Source organism: Gopherus flavomarginatus, chromosome 2, assembly GCF_025201925.1.
Source record: "Gopherus flavomarginatus isolate rGopFla2 chromosome 2, rGopFla2.mat.asm, whole genome shotgun sequence".
NCBI lineage: Eukaryota > Metazoa > Chordata > Testudines > Testudinidae > Gopherus > Gopherus flavomarginatus.
In genome coordinates, this window is record NC_066618.1 from 226,561,599 (window position 1) to 226,585,040 (window position 23,442).

The window sequence follows — 23,442 nt, forward strand, 5'->3', positions numbered from 1 at the left end:
TGGGGCCCCACAGATAATGCAAGTGCTCCTCTGCCTGTTGTCCACAGTTCATGGATTGCACTGGGGATTAGGCAGGAGGTGGGTACCTGGGTGCTTTGAGTGAGGCAGCAGTGCACATGCCAGGAGGCAAACAATTAGGGATCTTTAATAGCAGAAGCCTAAGCATGGGATGAATTTAGGTGCCTACAGTGAAAGGCCCAACTAAGTGGGGGATTGGGGGATTGCAATGGAGCCTAAAACTGGGACTTAGGTGCCTAATTACCACTATAGATCTGGGTCTAAATCATTCTATTAACATGGGGTTGCTTTGTGTCACTACAGGAGGAGGATGCCTGCTGCTATACTTCATGATGTGTAGCCCCCACCTCACAGGGCACCCAGCAAGTTTTGCTGCCTGGTGTATTGAAGGCTGCACCCTTCTGCCTGGTCCCTCAGAGTTGTAGAGAGAGCATAGCAGGGCTCGAATTTGCATTCTTCTGCTGTGCAGGCTTGTTATGTTCTCCCAGCTACTTGCGTATCTACAGAGCACCAGGATGCAAACTCTTCATAGGACTAGAAGACTGCCACCTGCTTGAGTGAGTTCTAACCTCATCCAGTGGGGAGCAGTGGTACAATTATAACACAAATTATTTAAACTATAACTGCCTAAGAACAGGAAGTTGTTTCTATTATTTCTTATGAATTATTAGTTGCCTCTGTTTTGAGAAGCGTCAGCTTGCTGCGAGAACCAAGAATCCTCCTTGGGTAGCTAAGTGCTGCCTTAGGTAGCGAAGTGCTGCCATGTTAAGAGGGAGCAGTAACGGTGAGGACACAAGGGGAAGGTAGCACAAGAAGTAGGGGAAGTCTCCCCGCATCTTGGCTCACTCTGCAAGAGCCATCCAGTGTGGTTTTCAACTCTTACAGCCTGTCCTCTGGAAGTAATCTTAGCAATACTGCTTTGTGCATTACATCCCACAATCAGCTGAACCAGCTGTAATTTTGTAATACTTCACAATAAGCAACTTTCTTCTATCCATTGATTCCCTTGGAAACTCTTATCTATTCATCTATTTTCCAATATCCAATTAAAATTATGGCTAATTGAAGACTTAATTCCTACTGTCTCTTTATTCAACAGCCTTGGACTTGCAACAAACAAGTAGCAGTGCTTGACTAATTCTTGTATCAACTCTTGACAGATAATCACAAAGGGACACTGAGTCAGTCTCACATCACTCCCATAAATCCCCCACTGCCTTACTGGACCCCCTCTCAAAATAAAATTTAGGGTTCATCAGGAATAGAGAGGTTATTTTATCTCTGTTCTAGGCACTGACGTAACTGCTGCTGGAATACTGTGTCCAGTTCTGGTGCCCACAATTCAAGAAGAATGTTGATAAATTGGAGAGGGTTCAGAGAAGATCAGTCAAGCAAAAGGCCCTGCAGCTGCACCTCCTCAGTCTGACAGCCTAATAAGTACAGCAGAGCTGAATCAACTAGACAGCCTGATGGAATGCTCTGCTCATCTGGCTAAAGAAGTGATCAGGCTTGATCTTATACACCACTGTGGCAGTTCACTGGCTGGTCAAAGTATTCACCTGTTGCTGTGATAGATCCTGAACCTGTCTTATTTCTGCCTTGTTCCAGTCCTTCTCTTGCTTCTAACCTGATCCAGCTCAGGCTTTTCTTGCCTCAGTTCAGGTAACCTGGTTCTGACTCTGGGCTTCAATTCATTGCTACTGAATCCTGGTCTAAGCGTTAGGCACTGCCACATCCCAGTCATCTGAGAAGAGTCATGAGAATGATTAAAGGGTAGGAAACATGCCTTATAATGATAGATTGAGCTTCTTGAGTCTATTTAGCTTAAAAAACCAAAAGTTTAGTCTAGAAGTACCTAACTGGGAATAATATTTAATAAGGGGCTCTTCAAACTAGCAGGGAAAGGTATAACAAAATCCAATGTCTGAAAGTTGAACCTAAACCCTTCAGACTAGAAATGAGGTGTACATTTTTAGCAGTCGGAGTAATTAACACTTGGAACAATTTATCAAGAGTCATGGTGGATTCTATATTAGTGGCAATCTTTAAATCAAGATTGTATTTTTTTTCTCTTGGAGTTATTACAGTGAAATTCTGTGTCATACAGAAGGACAGACTAGATGAGTGCAATGGTTCCTTCTGGCCTTGGAATCTGTGAAGTCTGGCTTCTTGATTTCCAGTAGTGTGTGGTTGGGTTATTTGTGTACCTCCTCCCCCTTACTCCCTATAGACTTCTTAACATTTGCTGTTGCAATGCACAGGATCATACCACCTAAGCCCTTTGTGAATATGGTTGGCAGGGCAGGGGAACAGATCCATATCATGTGAGGCCTGGGTTGAGCCTGTTCTAAATATTGGTGATACCAAGAACCTGAGAAAGAAAAGGGAGGAGGCTTAAGCCACCCTGTGGGGAAGGGGAAAAATACATTCCACATAAAAGCTTAATGTTAACTTCATTTAGGTCTCCATAGGAGATTCTATTGTCCAGCAGTGATCGCCATAACTCTTTCTGATCTGATAGATACATGAGAGCAAACATTTATACACAAACTCTAGCATTTCTTTATCAAAGAAGATCCTGGGTTTACATTATACTGTATGTTTATAAAAAAAATCATGTTTGCTTTTGGATGCAAATTTATTTTTAGAATCATCTGGTCTTCAATTTATTAAAGACATAACTCCATAAAATACATGTCTAAGTATCTTAACCCTAACCCCAATACCCTTTGTACATGGAAGAGAAGAGGTATATTTCTTCTAGCATTATGAGCTCCAGCTGATCAGTGTGTGTGTCAAGGGCTCTTTCTGACAGCAGCAGACCAAAATTCTATCTAATACAAAAATGGATACTTAAATTCTTGTGGCACTAAAAAAAAAAACCTGAATGGGACACTACTCTACAGATACTACTTAAGGTAAAATTAAAAAATGGGCATCTGAATAACAAACTAACTCCCTCTGGGAAATATAGCACCCTGGGCCTAACCTGAGTTAGGGAGGAGTCAGTTACTGTTCTTTACACTTACAGGAGCTGTGAGAAATAGCAGTGAAGCCTGCATCACTTCAGTTGTCTTCGATCTAGCTCACCCGCTCTCAAATTTTAATGCTGTAGAAATTTTCAATGAGAGATTTTTCAGTCTCTTAAATCTTTGTCAGCCCTGAAGAAGAACATCTGTGTTGTTGTAACTTATGTTGAATGCTGGTAGCTTTTTAATGAGACTGGCTTTCCAAGTGTGTTATGCAATCAATCAATCCATTGGTTAGCTGAAATCATAAATCCTGTTCAGGTGGTGATGCTCTCCATATGGGAGAAGCATGAGGAAAGTATGTGTTCTGGCTTCCCTTTCTGCAATGTATCTGAAGAATTAACACTCACTCTCTTATAATCAGGCTCATAATATCAATTATTGAGCTACTGTATATGAACCTGGTGCTGTAAAAACAGCACAACTCCTTTCCCCTTGCTAGTTAATATGTACCAAAAAGCTGCAGGAAAAATTAGCGCTGAGCACAAAATCTTCAAAGAGATGACTGTCAACTTTGCTACTCTGCCATATTTTAATTAATCAAATAATTAAATGGTAACTCAGAGTAGTCATTGCTTCTACATTTTAGTATTAAAAAGACATGGGCTGGGGGAGGGTACAAAACAACAGCATTAATTTTTTGCAACGGAGCCCAAAAGCCAGAAATATATCTTTTTTTCGGCTTCTCTGTAGGTTTGAATCTGATCTTGTTTCTCTAGAGAATCTAGATTAAAATGCCCCTGTTCTTGAGGAAGCAGAGCAGCCTTTTTAGCCAAATTGATTTAATTGTAAAATCATGTGATATGTGCAGCTTAATGGCTCAATGAAAATTTTCAAAAGATGAAATTCTAGAGAGAGACAGGTGAATTGAAACTGGAGAAAACTTCATGGAAAAAATGTGTTTAAATTGTAGACAGCTTTTATCAAATCCTTAAACAGTGTTGGCAGGGATCAACTTTGTTTTTTAATCGTGTGATGGTATACCTAGGATGGCCTACACTCAAAATGCCACACTTTAGGGTGACAGCAAGAATTAGGATAGACAATGCCCCCAAACTGGTGGTTTGCTCCTATAATTGGATTCACCAAGCCAGTAACATGTGCTTCTGCAGTAACCCACTGGTTATCCAGAAGTCAAACACAATCCCCTGTAGGTCATCCAGCCCTCTGTTCCCATCTAGACAAAGAGGTCTGTTATAGTGAGGGGGTGATTGAAAATTGAATTCACCATATGTGTGTTGTTTTTCTAATCCCAAAGGATCAGACACTTACTCCAGGTCAATATGCACTACCCAAATATCACACTGTCACCAACCCTTAGTAAACTAACTAAGGATTTATTAATAGATCACATACATACAAATAATCACAAAGTAGCAGCGATGGAATAAATCACTGGCTTGCAGAAGTCCTTCTGGTAACTTCCAAAAGATTGGAAGGTCCTCAGTCCATAATTCAAGAATCTCCTTTTAGTTGTAAATCCACAGTCCAGAGAATTAGAGCAGAAAAGAGGCAAAATGGAGTTTTCTCCTGTCTCTTTCATAGCCTTTTTCCATGTGCATGGAAACTTTCTGTCCCAAACACAGACCACAGCTCCTCTGTATGGAAAGTTACTGGCCCAAGAAGGAGTTCAGTGTCACCTGGATTCATCAAGGTCAAGTCATGCCTGACCAACCTGCTTGCCTTCTATAATGAGATAACTGGCTCTGTGGATATGGGGAAAGCGGTGGACATGATATTTCTTGACTTTAGCAAAGCTTTTAATACGGTCTCCCACAGTATTCTTGCCAGCAAGTTACAAAAGTATGGATTGGATGAATGGACTATAGCAGGGGTCGGCAACCTTTCAGAAGCAGTGTGCCAAGTCTTCATTTATTCACTCTAATTTAAGGTTTTGCGTGCCAGTAATACATTTTAATGTTTTTAGAAGATCTCTTTCTATAAGTCTATAATATATAACTAAACTATTGTTGCATGTAAAATAAATAAGGTTTTTAAAATGTTTAAGAAGCTTCATTTAAAATTAAATTAAAATGCAGAGCCCCTGGACTGGTGGCCAGAACCCAGGCAGTGTGAGTGCCACTGAAAATCAGCTTGTGTGCCACCTTTGGTACCCGTGTCATAGGTTGCCTGCCCCTGGACTATAGGGTGGATAAAAAGCTGGGTAGATTGTCGGGCTCAAAGGATCAATGACTTGATGTCTAGTTGGCAGCCAGTATCAAGTGGAGTGCCACAGGGGTCAGTCCTGGGGCCGACTTTGTTCAACATCTTCATTAATGATCTGGATGATGGGATGGACTGCACCCTCAGCAGTTTGCAGATGACACTAAGCTGGGGGAGAGGTAGGTAGGGTCCAGAGTGACCTAGACAAATTGGAGGATTGGGCCAAAATAATTCTGATGAGGTTCAGCAAGGACAATTACAGAGTACTGCACTTAAGATGGAAGAATCCTATGCATTGCTTCAGGCTGGGGACCGACTGGCTAAGTGGCAGTTCTGCAGAAAGGGACCTGGGAATTACAGTGGACGAGAAGCTGGATATGAGTCAGCAGTGTGCCCTCGTTGCCAAGAAGGCAAATGGCATATTGGGCTGCATTAGTAGGAAAATTGCCAGCAGATTGAGGGAAGTGATTATTCCCCTCTATTCGGCACTGATGAGGCTACGTTTGGAGTATTGCATCCAGTTTTGAGCCCCTCCACTACAGAAGACAAATTGGAGAGAGTCCAGTGGAGGGCAACGAAAATGATTAGGGGGCTGAGGGAGCTGGGCTTATTTAGTCTGCAGAAGAGAAGGGCGAGGGGGGATTTGATAACAGCCTTCAGCTACCTGAAGGGGGGTTCTAAGGAGGATGGAGCTAGGATGTTCTCAGTGGTGGCAGATGACAGACCAAGAAGCAGTATTGCAGTGAGAGAGGTCTAGGATGGATATTAGGAAACACTATTTCACTAGAAGGTGGTGAAGCATTGCAGAGGGTTACCTAGGGAGGTGGTGGAATCTCCATCTTTGGAGATTTTTAAGGCCTGGTTTGACAAAGCCGTGGCTGGGATAATTTAGTTGGGGTTGGTCATGCTTTGAGCAGGGAGTTGGACTAGATGACCTCCTGAAGTCTCTTCCAACCTTAATCTTCTATGCCTCTATGAGCATATCATATGTTTCTACATGTTTTGCTAAATCATAGGGGATCGCAACTGGCTCCTTGCTGTGTGAGGCATCCCAGGAAAGGCCTACTGGGTGGGATGAAATTCTTCAATTGCCCATTGTAGAGTGGAGTGTCCTTAATGAACCATAAGCACATAGCCGTCTAGTCCTGATGAAAATCTGGGGGATGTCACCCAGGAATACAATACATGTTTAAGATACAAGTAAATAGCCAATATTCATAATTTTATATGCATGTATCATCTTTGTATCTAAACAGGATAATCATACTTAAGAAGTCATTACTTTTGCACTGATACCTTACATGACATATTATGCACAAGATGTATGGAAATTGTATAACAGTGCTAACAGTGATATAAATGGTCACCTTTTGTATAGACAGCATCACAAATAGGAATAAAACTCTGACAAAGCAAGAGTATCCAGGTTGTACCAACTTTGTGTGCAATGAGTAGCATCTTACTTCACAAGTAGCCTTGAGCTAACCAGATCTGAATAATCTTTGTTCTTGCACAGTAAAGGGCACTAAACATGCCAGTCAACAAATGCATGAGCGATTCTGAACTCTCATGTTTTTGGTTATCGATTGCTCTGCACCTCATGCAGCCATGGACCTGGAAAAATAGGTGCAAAATAGCTTTTCAATTAATGTTGGCTTTTTGTGGTGAGAGAATGTTAAATGAGCAGATTGTAAACTCAAATAGCTAAAGGATAGGGCTGTCACGTAATTAAAAAAATCTTGATTAATTTTTTCCATCATGTGATTAATCATGCAATTAATCGTGCTGTTAAACAATAATAGACTACCATTTATTTAAATATTTGGGTTTTTTTCTCTGTTTTGAAATATATTGATTTCAATTACAACACAGAATATAAAGTGCACAGTGCTCACTTTGTATTTTATTACAAATATTCGCACTGTAAAAAAACAAAAGAAATAGTATTTTTCAATTCATCTCAAACAAGTACTGTAGTGCAATCTTTTTATCATGAAAGTTGAACTCACAGATGTAGAATTATGTACAAAAAAAACCTGCACTCCATAATAAAACAAATTTAAAACTTTACAGCCTACAAGTTCGCTCAGTCCTACTTCTTGTTCAGCCAATAATTCAAACAAACAAGTTTGCTTACATTTGCAGGAAATAATGATGCCCACTTCTGGTTTACAGTGTCACCTGAAAGTGATAACAGGTGTCTGCATGAAATTTTTGTAACTGGCACCAAGATATTTACATGCCAGATCTGCTAAAGATTGACATGTTCCTTGATGCTTCAACTACCATTCCAGAGGACGTGTCCATACTGATGATGGGTTCTGCTCAATAACTGTCCAAAGCAGTGTTGGCTGATGCATGTTCATTTTCATCATCTGAGTCAGATGCCACCAGCAGAAGGTTGATTTTCTTTTTTTGGTGGTTCGGGTTCTGTAGTTTCTGTATCAAAGCGTTGCTCTTTTAAGACTTCTGACAGCATGTTTCATTCCCCGTCCCTCTTAAATTTTGAAAGGCACTTTAGATGCTTAAAGCTTGGGTCGAGTATTTTAGCTATCTTTAGAAATCTCACATGGGTTCCTTCTTTGTGTTTTGTCAGATCTGTAGTGAAAGTGTTCTTAAACCAAACAACATGTCATCATCCGAACTGCTATAACACAAAATACATGGCAGAATGTGAGTAAAACCATGGAGCAGGAGATATAAAATTCTCCTCCAAGGAGTTCAGTCACAAATTTAATTAACACTTTTTTAAACAAGCATCATCAGCCTGGAAGCATGTCCTCTGGAATGCTGGTTGAAGAATGAAGGGTCATATGAATTTTTACCATATATCTGGCATGTAAATACCTTGCAATGCTGGCTACAAAAGTGCCATGCAAACACATGTTCTCACTTTCAGGTGACATTGTAAATAAGAAGCGAGTAGCATTATCTTGCACAAATGTAAACAAACTTGTTTGTCTTAGCAATTAGCTGAATAAGAAGTAGGTCTGAGTGGACTTGTAAGTTCTAAAGTTTTACGTTGTTTTGTTATGGCATGCAGTTATGTAACAAAAAAATTCTGCATTTGTAAGTTGCACTTTCATGATAAAGAGATTGCACTACAATACTTATATGAGGTGAACTGAAAAATGCTATTTGTCATTTTTCCAGTGCAAATATTTGTAATCAAAAGTAATATAAAGTGAGCACTGTACACTTTGTATTCTGTGTTGTAATCGAAATCAATATATTTGAAAATGTAGAAAAAATCCACAAATATTTAATTTCAATTGGTATTCTATTGTTTAACAGCACAATAAAAACTGTGATTAATTGTGGTGATTTTTTCATCACAATTAATTTTGAGTTAATTGCATGAGTTAACTGCGATTAACTAACAGCTCTACTAAAGGATACTGGATACATATGATATCTTTAAGGTAGAACTACTGGCTTAACTCTGCTTCGTTTGAAGTCAATGGGAAGCTAAGTGATTCTGAAAATCCTACACTCGTTAAACACAAGCAACACTTCTTATGTGGGTGTGGTATAAGTGAAGCCACCCTGCTGCCTCTTGACTCCAATTTCCTTTATATATGATATATAATACACACGCACACACACACAAAACGCTGCTGGCCAAAGGTTAATGCCACTGTGTTGGTATTCTCCTCCCCAAGGATTGTTTGACCGTAGTAGTTCCCATGATTTAATTAAGGGTCGTATCTGTTTTAATTACCTGCAAAATGAGGGCAGGAGCTCCATTTGTAACCTAATGATACTTCTTTCATAGCAGATGCCTCCCTACACTTGCAGCCAGAGCTCTAGCGTCCAATCCCATAGCAAGCTGCCAAGCGTGACCCAGTCAGAACTTACTCCTGTTACTCTCAGTACACAGAGTTACTGTAGAGTGGAAAAGGTAGTAACCACATGGTAATAACAAAGCATGGAGCCAAACATTTTTTGCCCTCTGTGAAACAGGGCATAAAATATAAGGTGTAAGTTAGAAGTTATACATTTTTCCTCTTAATCAAATAGATAACACTAAAGAGATGAAACAGATGAGCAAGCAAGAGGAAACACCAGACTTGACTTCAACTCAGCCGGTGAACCAGGGCTGTTCATAGGGGAATATTTTTCCTGTTCCAGAAGAAGAAAATACTCACTTGTGTGCTTTTCTTTATAATCCTGCCCCTCCCCCAACCCCCCCAAAATTATAAACTTATTTCTACACCTACAATCTCTCAAGGGTTACTGCAAAAAGTAAAACTCAAAATTGAATCTGAAATAGATATTGAAGGGGTGAGACTTTCTGTGTAGGGCTGCTTGAAAATGGTTTTGAACATTTTTTTCAATGGAAAATTAGGTTTGTTGACTAAATCTTACCTAGAAAGTGTCTGCTTTCAGTGGAGAACTTTAATTGTACCGAAAACCAAACCAAACCAGTCTTCAGCACAATTTTTTGCATAACAAGTAATGGAAAAATCTGACAATTTTTTTCCTTATTATTAAAATGAGGGGGACTTATCTTCTCTCCAGAGCTATTGGAAAGAAATAACTCAAATAAATGGTGTCCTTCCTGTTGTGCTGGTGCTGTAGAAAAATGTGATCCGTATCCCCCTGGGTCAAGCTGTGAGAATAAAGATTTTTCAGTTTGTTGGCAATTCCGGGGTGGGGGGGGGGAGGGGAGGCATAGGTGGGGAAAGACCCAGAACAAACCAGTTTGTTTTGATTTTGAGCATAATTTATTTATATATAAATAAAAATAAAGGAAATTTCAAAACAAGTATCTTGAATTGAAAAATCAAAATGGCAAACATAAAAAAAACCACCAACCCTCCCCCACCCCATCTTGACCTCTTTGTGATTTTTAGGATGTGTTTGGTTTTTGTTTTTGTTTTGTTTTAACCAAAACAAACCAGTGTTGGTTTCACTAAATTGCAAAATATTTGTGTTGCCACATCTGCATTTTTCTTCCTCTCTGAACATAATTTTGGTAGAAAAACTTCGCTCAGCTCTATTGATCTTACTATCGACTCTGAAACAACTCACTTACGTGAGTAATAGATAATGGAGAAGTAGTACAGAAAATGAGGATCACAAGATCAAGCTGCTACATAGGGTAGTTATTGTATAATAGCATCTAGACAAGGCTTAGTGGCTAAATGTTTTAATCTATCCTAAATAACTTAGGGTTACTTTTTAAAATATCAACAACAAAAAACGTACCTTACAGGACTAATAATGACTCAGTTGCTAGAACATACATAATGAAACATTGGACTAAGCAATCTATATCAGTGTCTGCATGGATTCAGGGTATGAATGTGGGTATGCCATTAAGACCATATCACCAGTTCAGATGTTATCCAAGGTCATTATAAAAGGTAAGACCCATATGATATTTAACTTGCAAATGTAGTGTTGAGAGAGCACTTTCTTGAAAACTTTTTTATTAAATTCAACTAATTGTAGATACGTTAAACTTATAAAAGTTTATTTTATTTCATAAGATATTTAAATATAACTTATTAAAATAATTACTACAAATTGATATCCCTTATAAATATGTATGCTGACTACATCCTTCTGCATGCAAAACTTAGAGCAGGGATCAGCAACCTTTCAGAAGTGTTGTGGCCGAGTCTTCATTTATTCACCTCTAATTTAAGGTTTCGAGTGCCAGTAATACATCTAAACATTTCTAGATGGTCTCTCTCTACAAGTCTATAATATATAACTAAACTATTGTTGTATGTAAAGTAAATAAGGTTTTTATAATGTTTAAGAAGCTTCATTTAAATTAAATTAAAATGCAGAGGACCCGGGCAGTGTGAGTGCCAGTGAAAATCAGCTCACGTGCCACCTTTGGCATGCATGCCATAGGTTGCCTACCCCTGTATTAGAGCCTCTCACAGACTTCTGTGGAAAAATTGTTTTTTGAGGGTGTGGGCAGAGGGTATTAATTTAAAAAAATTACAGTGCTCCATCCTCCCAAGGCTGGATCCTACACTTCTTGAAATCAGTGAGAGTCAAATCAGGCCCTGGTAGGGCAAATGAGCAGAATATTATAATTGGGGTGAGGGTTGGAGAAGGGTGCATCACATAATAGCTAAATCCCTAGCACTACTTTAAAATATAAAATTTAAGCATGTTCATAAGTGTCTGCAGATTTGGGGATTGTGACAATTCAACAAACAGCTCAATATCAGTCAGAACTTTTCAATTTCTTGGGCGGAATTCTGGTCCCTCTGAAGTCTGGATTTCACTCTTATCTCTTCTTGGTTGTCATCAAAAACATCCTGTTAACTGCACAAGATACAAAACTGATAGAAACCTATATTATACAATTGTATTCATTCTTAATTACTTTCAGGTTGACTTAATTATAATAGCACTGCTTTCTCTCATCTCAAACTCATGAATGTGAAAAGAACAGGAGTATTTGTGGCAATTTAGAGACTAACAAATTTGTCTGAGCATAAGCTTTCATGGGCTACAGCCCACTTCTTCGGATGCATAGATTGGAACATATATTGAGGATATATATATACACATACAGAGAGCATGAAAAGATGGGAGTTGTCTTACCAACTCTCAGAGGCCAATTAAGTAAGAAGAAAACTTTTGCAGTGATAATCAAGATAGCCCAGTACAGACAGTTTGATAAGAAGTGTGAGAACACTTACAAGGGGAGATAGAGTCAATGTTTGTAATGGCTCAGCCATTCCCAGTCCCTATTCAAATCTAAGTTGATTGTATCTAGTTTGCATATCAATTCCAGCTCAGCAATTTCTCGTTGGAGTCTGATTTTGAAGCTTTTCTGTTGCAAAATTGCCACCTGCAGGTCTGTCATTGAATGACCAGAAAGGTTAAAGTGTTCTCCTATTGGTTTTTGAGTGTTATGATTCCAGATGTCAGATTTATGTCCATTAATTCTTGTGCGTAGAGACTGTCTGGTTTGGCCAATGTACATGGCAGAGGGGCATTACTGGCACATGATGGCATTTATCACATTGGTAGATGTACAGGTGAATGAGCCCCTGATGGTATGGCTGATGTGATTAGGTCCTATGAGGATGTCACTTGAATAGATATGTGGACAGAGTTGGCATCGGGCTTTGTTGCAAGGATAGGTTCCTGGGTTAGTGTTTTTGTTCAGTGATTGTGTGGTTGCTGGTGAGTATTTGCTTCAGGTTGAGGGGGTTGTCTGTAAGCGAGGACAGGTCTGTCCCTCAACATCTGTGAGAGTGAGGGATCATCTTCCAGGATAGGTTGCAGATCTTTGATGATGCGCTGGAGAGGTTTTAGTTGGGGGCTGAAAGTGACAGTTAGTGGTGTTCTTTGTTGGGCCTGTCTTGTAGGAGGTGACTTCTGGGTACTCGTCTGGCTCTGGCAATCTGTTTTTTTTCACTTCAACAGGTGGGTATTGTAGTTTTAATAATGCTTGATAGAGATCTTGTAGGTGCTTGTCTCTTTCTGAGGGATTGGAGCAAATGCGGTTGTATCTTAGAGCTTGGCTGTAGACAGTGGATCGTGTGGTGTGTCCTGGATGGAAGCTGGAGGCATGTAGGTAAGTATAGCGGTCAATAGGTTTCTGGTATGGGGTGGTATTTATGTGACCATTGCTTATTAGCACAGTAATGTCCAGGAAATGGACCGCTTGTGTGGATTGATCTAGGCTGAGGTTGATGGTGGAATGGAAATTATTGAAATCATGGTGGAATTCCTCAAGGGCTTCTTTTCCATGGGTCCAGATGAAGAAGATATCATCAATATAGCTCAAGAAGAGTAGGGTCTTTAGAGGACTCATAGACTCTAGGACTGGAAAGGACCTCAAGAGGTCATCGAGTTCAGTCCCCTGCCCTCATGGCAGGACCAAATACTGTCTAGACCATCCCTAATAGACATTTATCTAACCTACTCTTAAATATCTCCAGAGGTGGAGATTCCACAACTTCCCTAGGCAATCTATTCCAGTGTTTAACTACCCTGACAGTTAGGAACTTTTTCCTAATGTCCAACCTAAATCTCCCTTGCTGCAGTTTAAGCCCATTGCGTCTTGTTCTATCATTGGAGGCTAAGGTGAACAAGTTTTCTCCCTCCTCCTGATGACACCCTTTTAGATACCTGAAAACTGCTATCATGTCCCCTCTCAGTCTTCTCTTTTCCAAACTAAACAAACCCAATTGTTTCAGCCTTCCTTCATAGGTCATGTTCTCTAGACCTTTAATCATTCTTGTTGCTCTTCTCTGGACCCTCTCCAATTTCTCCACATCTTTCTTGAAATGCGGTGCCCAGAACTGGACACAATACTCCAGTTGAGGCCTAACCAGTGCAGAGTAAAACGGAAGAATGACTTCTCATGTATTGTTTACAACACACCTGTTAATGCATCCCAGAATCACGTTTGCTTTTTTTGCAACAGTATCACACTGTTGACTCATATTAAGCTTGTGGTCCACTATGACCCCTAGATCTCTTTCTGCCATACTCCTTCCTAAACAGTCTCTTCCCATTCTGTATGTGTGAAACTGATTATTCCTTCCTAAGTGGAGCACTTTGCATTTATCTTTATTGAACTTCATCCTGTTTACCTCAGACCATTTCTCCAACTTGTCCAGATCCTTTTGAATTTTAACCCTGTCCTCCAAAGCAGTTGCAATCCCTCCCAGTTTGGTATTGTCTGCAAACTTAATAAGCGTACTTTCTATGCCAACTTCTAAATCGTTGATGAAGATATTGAACAGAGCCGGTCCCAAGACAGACCCCTGCGGAACCCCACTTGTTATACCTTTCCAGCAGGATTGGGAGCCATTAATAACTACTCTCTGAGTACGGTTATCCAGCCAGTTATGCACCCACCTTATAGTAGCCCCATCTAAATTGTACTTTCCTAGTTTATCTATAAGAATATCATGCGAGACCGTATCAAATGCCTTACTAAAGTCTAGCTATATCACATCCACCGCTTCTCCCTTATCCACAAGGCTCGTTATCCTATCAAAGAATGCTATCAGATTAGTTTGACACGATTTGTTCTTTACAAATCCATGCTGGCTATTCCCTATCACCTTACCACCTTCCAAGTGTTTGCAGATGAATTCTTTAACTACTTGCTCCATTATCTTCCCTGGCACAGAAGTTAAACTAACTGGTCTGTAGTTTCCTGGGTTGTTTTTATTTCCCTTTTTATAGATGGGCATTATATTTGCCCCCTTCCAGTCTTCTGGAATCTCCCCCGTCTCCCATGATTTCCCAAAGATAATAGCTAGAGGCTCAGATACCTCCTCTATTAACTCCTTGAGTATTCTAGGATGCATTTCATCAGGCCCTGGTGACTTGCAGGCATCTAACTTTTCTAAGTGATTTTTTACTTGCTCTTTTTTTATTTTATCTTCTAAACCTACCCTCTTCCCGTAAGCACTCACTATATTAGACATTCCTTCAGACTTCTCAGTGAAGACCGAAACAAAGAAGTCATTAAGCATCTCTGCCATTTCCAAGTCTCCCGTTACTGTTTCACCCTCCTCACTGAGCAGTGGGCCTACCCTGTCCTTGGTCTTCCTCTTGCTTCTAATGTATTGATAAAAAGTCTTCTTGTTTCCCTTTATTCCCATAGCTAGTTTGAGCTCATTTTGTGCCTTTGCCTTTCTAATCTTGCCTCTGCATTCCTGTGTTATTTGCCTATATTCGTCCTTTGTAATCTGACCTAGTTTCCATTTTTTATATGACGCCTTTTTATTTTGTAGGTCACGCAAGATCTCGTCGTTAAGCCAAGGTGGTCTTTTGCCACATTGTCTATCTTTCCTAACCATCGGAATAGCTTGCTTTTGGGCCCTTAATAGTGTCCCTTTGAAAAACTGCCAACTCTCCTCAGTTGTTTTTCCCCTCAGTCTTGATTCCCATGGGACCTTACCTATCAGCTCTCTGAGCTTACCAAAATCTGCCTTCCTGAAATCCATTGTCTGTGTTTTGCTGTACTCCCTTCTACCCTTCCTTAGAATTGCAAACTCTATGATTTCATGATCACTTTCACCCAAGCTTCCTTCTACTTTCAAATTCTCAATGAGTTCCTCCCTATTTGTTAAAATCAAGTCTAGAACAGCTTCCCCCCCGTAGTTTTTTCAACTTTTTGAAATAAAAAGTTGTCTGCAATGCAGTCCAGGAACTTATTGGATAGTCTGTGCCCCGCGGTGTTATTTTCCCAACATATATCTGGATAGTTGAAGTCCACCATCACCACCAAATCTTGGTCTTTGGATGATTTTGTTAGTTGTTTGAAAAAAGCCTCATCCACCTCTTCCACCTGATTAGGTGGCCTGTAGTAGACTCCCAGCACGACATCACCCGTGTTTTTTACCCCTTTTAGCCTAACCCAGAGACTCTCAACACTTCGATCTCCTATGTCCATCTCCACCTCAGTCCAAGTGTGTACATTTTTAATATATAAGGCAACACCTCCTCCCTTTTTCCCCTGTCTATGCTTCCTGAGCAAACTATACCCATCCATACCAACATTCCAGTCATGGGTATTATCCCACCAAGTTTCAGTAATGCCAACAATGTCATAGTTGTATTTATTTATTAGCACTTCCAGTTCTTCCTGCTTATTACTCATACTTCTTGCATTTGTATATAGGCATCTAAGATACTGGTTTGATCTTGCCTCCCACCTTTGCCCTGACCCTCCTTTCTCTCTGCCATTATAGCCCATGCTCCCTCCTGTTTACGACCCATCTCTCAGGTCTTGTTCCCCACTTACCTGTGGGGTTTGCTCACCTGTCCCTGTCGAACATAGTTTAAAGCCCTCCTTACTAGGTTAGCCAGTCTGTGCGCAAATAAGGCCTTTCCCCTCCTCGAAAGGTGAACGCCATCTCTGCCTAGCAGTCCTTCCTCGAATAGCATCCCCTCGTCGAGGAAGCCAAAGCCCTCCTGGCGACACCATCTTCGCAGCCAGGCATTCACCTCCATGATGCATCTGTCTCTGCCCGGGCCCCTACCTTCGACAGGAAAAATCGAAGAGAATACCACCTGCGCTCCAAACTCCTTAACCCGTACTCCCAGAGCCCTGTAGTCACTCTTGATCTGCTCAGTGTCACACCTCATAGTATCATTTGTGCCCACATGGATGAGTAGGTAGTAGTCAGAAGGCCGGATAATTCTCGACAATGCCTCTGTAACATCTCGGATATGGGCCCCTGGCAGGCAGCATACCTCCCGGGATGAACGGTCAGGGCAACAGATGGGTGTCTCCGTCGCCCTCAGCAGAGAGTCTCCAACCACCACTACCCTACGTTTCTTATTATCAGTGGTGGCTGCAGATCTCCCAGCCTTAGGGGTACGAGGCTTTCCCTCCTTAACTGTTGGGGGTGATTCCTTCTCTCCTGTATCAAGAAGAGCATAACGGTTATCTATTACCACAGCAAGAGGGTTCGCAGCAGGGGTGGAGTACTGCCTGCTGCCAGAAGTAACAAGCTGCCAGTGTCAATCCTGAGCCATCTCCTCCTCCACTGGTGTGTCAGTAGTCCTGTGAACTGTGACAGCTAAGTCAGCTGTCTCCACATGGATGCTGTCCAGGAATTGCTCATGGATATGGATGTTCCTCAGCCTAGCCACCTCCTCCTGTAGCTCTCCCACCTGCTGCCTGAGAGATTCCACCAGTAGGCACCTTTCACATTGGATGCCACCCCCAGCCTGGATATCAGTAAGTGAAAATTGCAAGTTACAGTCTTTGCAAACCCACACCAGAATCTGGGTAAAAGCATCCATGCTTTTGTGCTCTGTCTGGCTACAGGCGCAGGTGGAAGAGACAGAAGCAGTGCTGCCACAGGTGTTGCGGATCCTCCTAACCATCGTAAGCCTCCCTCTGTCAAACTCTCTCAAATTCCCGTCTGCAGCTCCCTGTCCACTCTGCTCTGCTTTAAACAGAAAGGTTTTGGATGTGGCTTGGTTTATAGGTTCAGGGGACCAATGGGTCACGGATGAGACTGACAAGGGACCCCCACTCCCTTCCTACTCCCCTTCCAAACTCCCTTGCTAAACTCCCTGTTAGCTCCTGTTTTCTAAGCTCCCTGGTCGCTTGTGCGCAGCTTTATAAAGCCCTGGCCTGAGTGAATGCCCCGCCCACTGCTTAAGGCTCAGCCAATTACCAGAGACTTCTAGCTTTCAAACCTTCCTTGGTAGCTCAGCCTCCAACTGCCAGCTACAGCACATGGTCCTTCAAACAAACAAACCACCACAACAACCAAACAGACTGACAAACACAAGCTCAGCACACAGCAAGTAACTCCCAAACACAAACACACACACTGCAGACAGTCACTTACCCCACAGATGTTGTATTTGCTCCTCCTTCACCTGGAGAACTCCCTTGCGAAACTCCCTGTTAGCAGCTCCTGTTCGCTCCTGGACGAGAGCTAAGGAAGTGTTGTTTTAAGTCAGACATAAAAATGTTGGCATACTGTGAGACCATGCAGGTACCCATAGCAGTGCCGCTGACTTGAAGGTATATATTGTTCCCAAATGTAAAATAGTTGTGGATGAGGACAAAGTCACAATGTTCAGCCACCAGGTTTTCCATGACATTATCAGGGATACTGTTCCTGATAGCTTGTAGTCCATCTTTGTGTGGAATATTGGTGTAGAGGGCTTCTACATCCATAGTGGCCAGGATGGTGTTTTCTGGAAGATCACCTATGGATTGTAGTTTCCTCAGGAAGTCAGTGGTGTCTCAAATGTGAGTTATAACCCTTTTTGGCCTCTGGTTATATTTAATCTATCTCTTCTCCTCTCAGTACTCCAGTATCTTTCCACTTGCCAAACCTGTTGAAGGACAGAGGACAAACTATGAAACTAGCAAAGTTTATCCTCTAGCTGGTTTTTTAAAGACTCTCTAATGAGAATGGGTAGACATAAGAGCTGGGAAATCTATTCTACCTTTGCATGCATGCATATAACTCCCATTAAAGTTAATGGGAGTTATGTGCATTTTGAGACAAGATTACGTCCCTTGGGTGCTATAGGTGAGAGTACTAGTTCAGTGGAGGGGGAAAGCTTCAATCTTTTTCACTTGAAGGCATTTGTCTGAATTGCTTGTAATAAAAACAAAGTCTGTCACTTCTTAAATCTTTCTGTGCATTGTTGCATTATTTAACAATTTTTTCCCTTCAGCAATAAATTCTTCATACCTCTTTCATTAAAGCTACAGATTGAAGACAGTAACTTCTGTCTGTTTTGACTTCACATCTAAATTCTAGTATCAAGCTGTGAGTTGTTCAGTGGTATTAATCTTATTCATATTATATATGAATGGGGCACTGAGGTACTTTTTTATTTTTTAAGAGGTCATTCCCCATAGTAGTAGTCGTAGCACCTGGTTTTCACTGGAAATTCAACATTTTAACCCCTAGTTTAATTTTCTAAAGTCAGGCCAATTTGATTTTGACTTTGTTTTTAGTGAGCTGTTTCACAATATGCCACAAATGAAGATTGCGTGTAGTTTGCAAGGAAGCCTGGGAAATAATATTTTATTGGCTCTCTGTGCTTGTCTGTGGAATCATATCACTGTTTGTTTTATTTTACCTTATGCTTCTTTGGGGTGGTGTTTTAACCCACTTACCAGATAGTGTTTATATATAGCAAGCATATGGGAAGCACTGCCTTGCAAGTAAACAAGTTTTATTTACCTAGTATACTAGATGGCTATTCACTCTCATAAATGTTAATCATGACATTTTAGTGTGTAACACTGCAGTTCACAAGCTGGCAATTCATGCTTCCCATGTTGTATTGGCTCACAAGGTCTTAAATGGTCACAGTGCCTCAGTCAGTGAAACTCCAAAATGGGAGAGAAATGCTGCACCACACAAATTCCACATCTAACTTGATCTTCCTGGGATAAGCAGGCTACTGAAAAGACAATAAAAAAGCTCTTTTCACTTAAGCATTTTAAGGGCAGTTTTTAACCTGTGGATTCTGGGAAACTTTCACAGGAGAGTGCATCAGCTACTTTGTTAGAAGCTCCTGAAATGTGTTGAATTTCAAATCAAAATCTTGGAGAGCTAAACTCCATCGAAGCAGTTTTTTGTTGATTCCCTTGGCAGTATGAAGCCACTTGAGCGCAGCATGGTCAGTTTGTAGCTGGAATCGCCATCCCCAAACGTATGGGCGTAGCTTTTCCAGGGCGTATGCAATGGCGTAGCATTCCTTGTCACTGACTGACCAGTGACTTTCCCTCTCAGACAGTTTTTTTTTGCTGAGAAACACGACAGGATGGAAGTTGTAATCCGGTCCTTCCTGCATGAGAACTGCTCCTATACCACGCTCAGATGCATCTGTGGTTACTAGGAATGGTTTGTCAAAGTCCGGGGCCCTTAGCACAGGGTCAGACATGAGCATCGCCTTAAGCTGGGTAAAGGCCTTCTAACACTCATCAGTCCACTTAACTGCATTCGGCTGGGTCTTTTTGGTCAGGTCGGTCAGTGGGGCAGCGATTTGGCTGTAGTGTGGTACAAATCGCCTGTAATACCCAGCCAAGCCTAAGAAGGATTGGACCTGTTTCTTTGACTTTGGGACAGGCCATTTTTGGATAGCATCCACCTTGGCCTGTATGAGGTTTATGGTTCCTCGACCCACCTGGTGTCCCAGGTAAGTCACTCTGTTTTGGCCTATTTGACGCTTTTGGCCTTAACTGTTAGTCCTGCCTGCCTGATGCACTCAAAGAATTTTTCCGGGTGTTCTAGGTGTTCAGGCCATGAATCTGAAAAAATGGCCACATCATCGAGGTAGGCAACTGCATATTCTCCCAATCTTGCTAGTAGACCATCTACCAGCCTCTGGAAGGTGGCGGGTGCGTTTTGCAGCCCGAAAGGAAGCATATTAAATTCATACACCCCCGCACTGGTGATGAATGCTGACCTTTCTTTAGCAGGTTCATCTAGCGGTACTTGCCAGTACCCCTTGGTTAAGTCTATTGTAGAGATGAACTGGGCACGTCCCAACTTTTCCAATACCTCATCGGTGCATGGTATTGGATAGTTGTCTGGATGAGTTACCACATTTAGCTTACGGTAGTCCACGCAAAAGCGTATTTCCCCATCGGGTTTGGGTACCAGAACTACTGGAGATGCCCATGCACTGGTAGATGAGCGTATTATACCCATCGTAGCATGTTCTGGATCTCCCGTTCTATAGCAGCTTGGGCATGAGGAGACACCTGGTAGGGTGAAGTTCTAATTGAGTGAGATTACTTGTGTCAATGGAGTGGTATGCCTGTTCAGTCCGTCCTGGGGTGGCTGAGAACAATGGGGCGAAGCTAGTGCACAGCTCCTTGATTTGTTGCCGCTGCAGACATTCCAGGGTTGTGGAGAGGTTCACCTCTTCCATGCCACCGTCTCTTTTTTCTTCGTAGTAGACACCTTCAGGCCACTCAGCATCATCTCCTCCCTGGACTGTAAACTGACAAACCTGTAAGTCTCTGGAATAAAAGGGCTTGAGAGAATTAATGTGGTACTCTCTGGGCTTTAGGGAGGAATTGGGAAATGCTATGAAGTAGTTAACAGCTCCCAGGCACTCTTGGACCGTGAATGGCCCTTTCCATGATGCTTCCATCTTATGGGCCTGTTGCACCTTCAGGACCATAACCTGGTCTCCTACCTTGAAGGAACGCTCTCTGGTATGTTTGTCATACTAGGCCTTTTGCTCTTTTTGAGCATCCTTTAGGTTTTCTTTAGCAAGGGCTAAAGAGTGTCGGAGGGTGCTTTGTAGGTTGCTTACAAAGTCCAGAATGTTAGTTCCTGGAGAAGGCGTAAACCCCTCCCATTGCTGCTTCACTAACTGTAATGGCCCCTCAACCTCGTGACCATACACAAGTTTAAACAGTGAAAACCCTAAACTGGGATGTGGTACAGCCCTGTAGGCAAAAAGCAACTGTTGTAACACTAGGTCCCAATCATTGGAGTGTTCATTGACGAATTTACGTATCATGGCCCCCAAAGTTCCATTAAACCTTTCCACCAGGCCATTGGTTTGATGGTGGTATGGGGTGGCAACCAAGTGGTTCACTCCACGAGTTTCCCACAGTTCTTTCATGGTCCCTGCCAGGAAATTTGTACCCAAATCTGTAAGGATGTCAGAGGGCCAACCTATCCTGGCAAAAATGTCTGTTAGGGTCTGACATGCAGCTTTAGCCCTGATGTTGCCTAGAGCTACTGCTTCTGGCCATCGGGTAGCAAAGTCCACGAAAGTCAGTACGTACTGCTTCCCTCTGGGGGTCTTTTTTGGGAAGGGACACAGAATATCCACAGCTACTTCCTGAAATGGGACCTCAATTATGGGGAGTGGCTGGAGAGGGGCCTTGACCTGGTCTTGGGGCTTTCCCACTGTTTGGCACACCTCACAAGACCGGACATACTTGGCAAAGTCCTTGCCCATCCCCTCCCAGTGGAAGGACTTCCCCAACCTGTCTTTGGTTCTGTTTACCCCAGCATGGCCACTGGGATGATCATGGGCTAAGCTTAAGAGCTTCCCCCGGTACTTAGTTGGAACCACCAACTGTTTTTTGCGGGTGCCAGTCTTCCTGGTGTCCATCAGAAAGAGTCTCCTTATATAAAAGTCCTTGTTCTATAACAAACTGGGATCAGTTAGAAGAGCTGAGAGGCGGTGTGGTGCTCCGTGCCACCGCCCAAGCTTTCTGAAGGCTGTCATCTGCTTCCTGCTCAGTCTGGAACTGTTTCCTTGAAGCTGGAGACACCAGTTCTTCCTTAGACTGTGGTCTTGGGCTTGGTCCCTCTGGAAGCGATGTAGGTGATGGGGTTGTCTCCGTTATTGGTGAACTGCTCTCCGCTGGTGCACCAGGTGGTATTTTAGGCTCTAGCTGAGCCCCTTGGGTGTGATTGTCTGTTCTTTCTGCCAGTTCAGGCTCGCTGGCGCCCTCTGGCTTTGGGGTTGAAGATTGGTTTGCAATTGCTGGCGCTGGTGCTGGTTGCTTTTCCAGTTCCGGGTTTGGGACTGGAGTCAATGTGGCTGTTTCAGTCGTTGGCAGGGGATCCGGGTCCACTACGTCTGTCTGGGTCTCTGGTAACACAGACGTGGTCCCTGTGGACGGCTCAGGAACAGGGATGGGTCTGGAAGCTTGCCTGGTTTGGCTGCATGTAATCATTCCCACTTTCTTGGCCCGCTTCACTTGGTTGGCCAAGTCTTCCCCCAGTAACATAGGGATGGAATAATTGTCATAGACTGCAAAAGTCCACATTCCTGACCAGCCTTTGTACTGGACAGGTAGTTTAGCTGTAGGCAAGTCTACGGCTTGTAACATGAAGAGGTAAATGGTCACTTGGGCCTTTGAGTTGATGAATTTGGGGTCAACGAAGGATTGGTGCATAGCTGACACTTGTGCTCCCGTGTCTCTCCACGCGGTAACCTTCTTTCCACCCACTCTCAAAATTTCCCTTCGCTCCAAAGGTATTTGAGAGGAATCTGGGCCTGGGGGTCTTTGGTGTGATGGTGGTGTAGTGACTTGCACTCGGTTTGGGTTCTTGGGGCAGTTGACCTTTATATGTCCCAGTTCATTACACTTAAAGTATCTTCCAGCTGACTTGTCACTGGGTCGAGGTGGGTTACTGGAGACTGGTGAGGTAGGATAATAGGTAGTCTGGGGTTTTCCTTGGGTTGTATGTGGGGTCTTGGGCTGCCCTTGGTTATAAGGTTTATTGTCGGTGTGCCCTCTGGGGTATTCGCTCCCCTTGACAGTAGCTTTTTTCTTTTCTGCACTTCCATCCATTTGGCTCCAATCTCCCCCGCCTCGGATGTACCTCTCTATTTTCTCAGGAAAACCATCTAAGAACTGCTCCATTTGTATCAGGAGGTGCAGCTCATTCATATTGATAACCTTTGTTCCTGATATCCAGGCTTCATAATTCTTTGCAATGTGGTAGGCGTGTCGGGGGAATGACACATCTGGTTTCCATTTTAGGGTTCTGAACCGCCGACGGACATGTTCAGGTGTTATTCCCATCCTGAATCTGGCCTTGGTTTGAAAGAGTTTATAATCCTTCATGTTCTCCTTAGGCATTTCAGCCGCCACCTCTGCTAAGGGTCCACTGAGCTGTGGCGTCAGTTCTATCATGTACTGGTCTTCAGGGATGCTGTACCCAAGGCAGGCCCTTTCAAAATTTTCTAAGAAGGCCTCAGTGTCATCACCTGCCTTGTAGGTGGGAAATTTCTTGGGATGTGGAACAATCATTGGCGA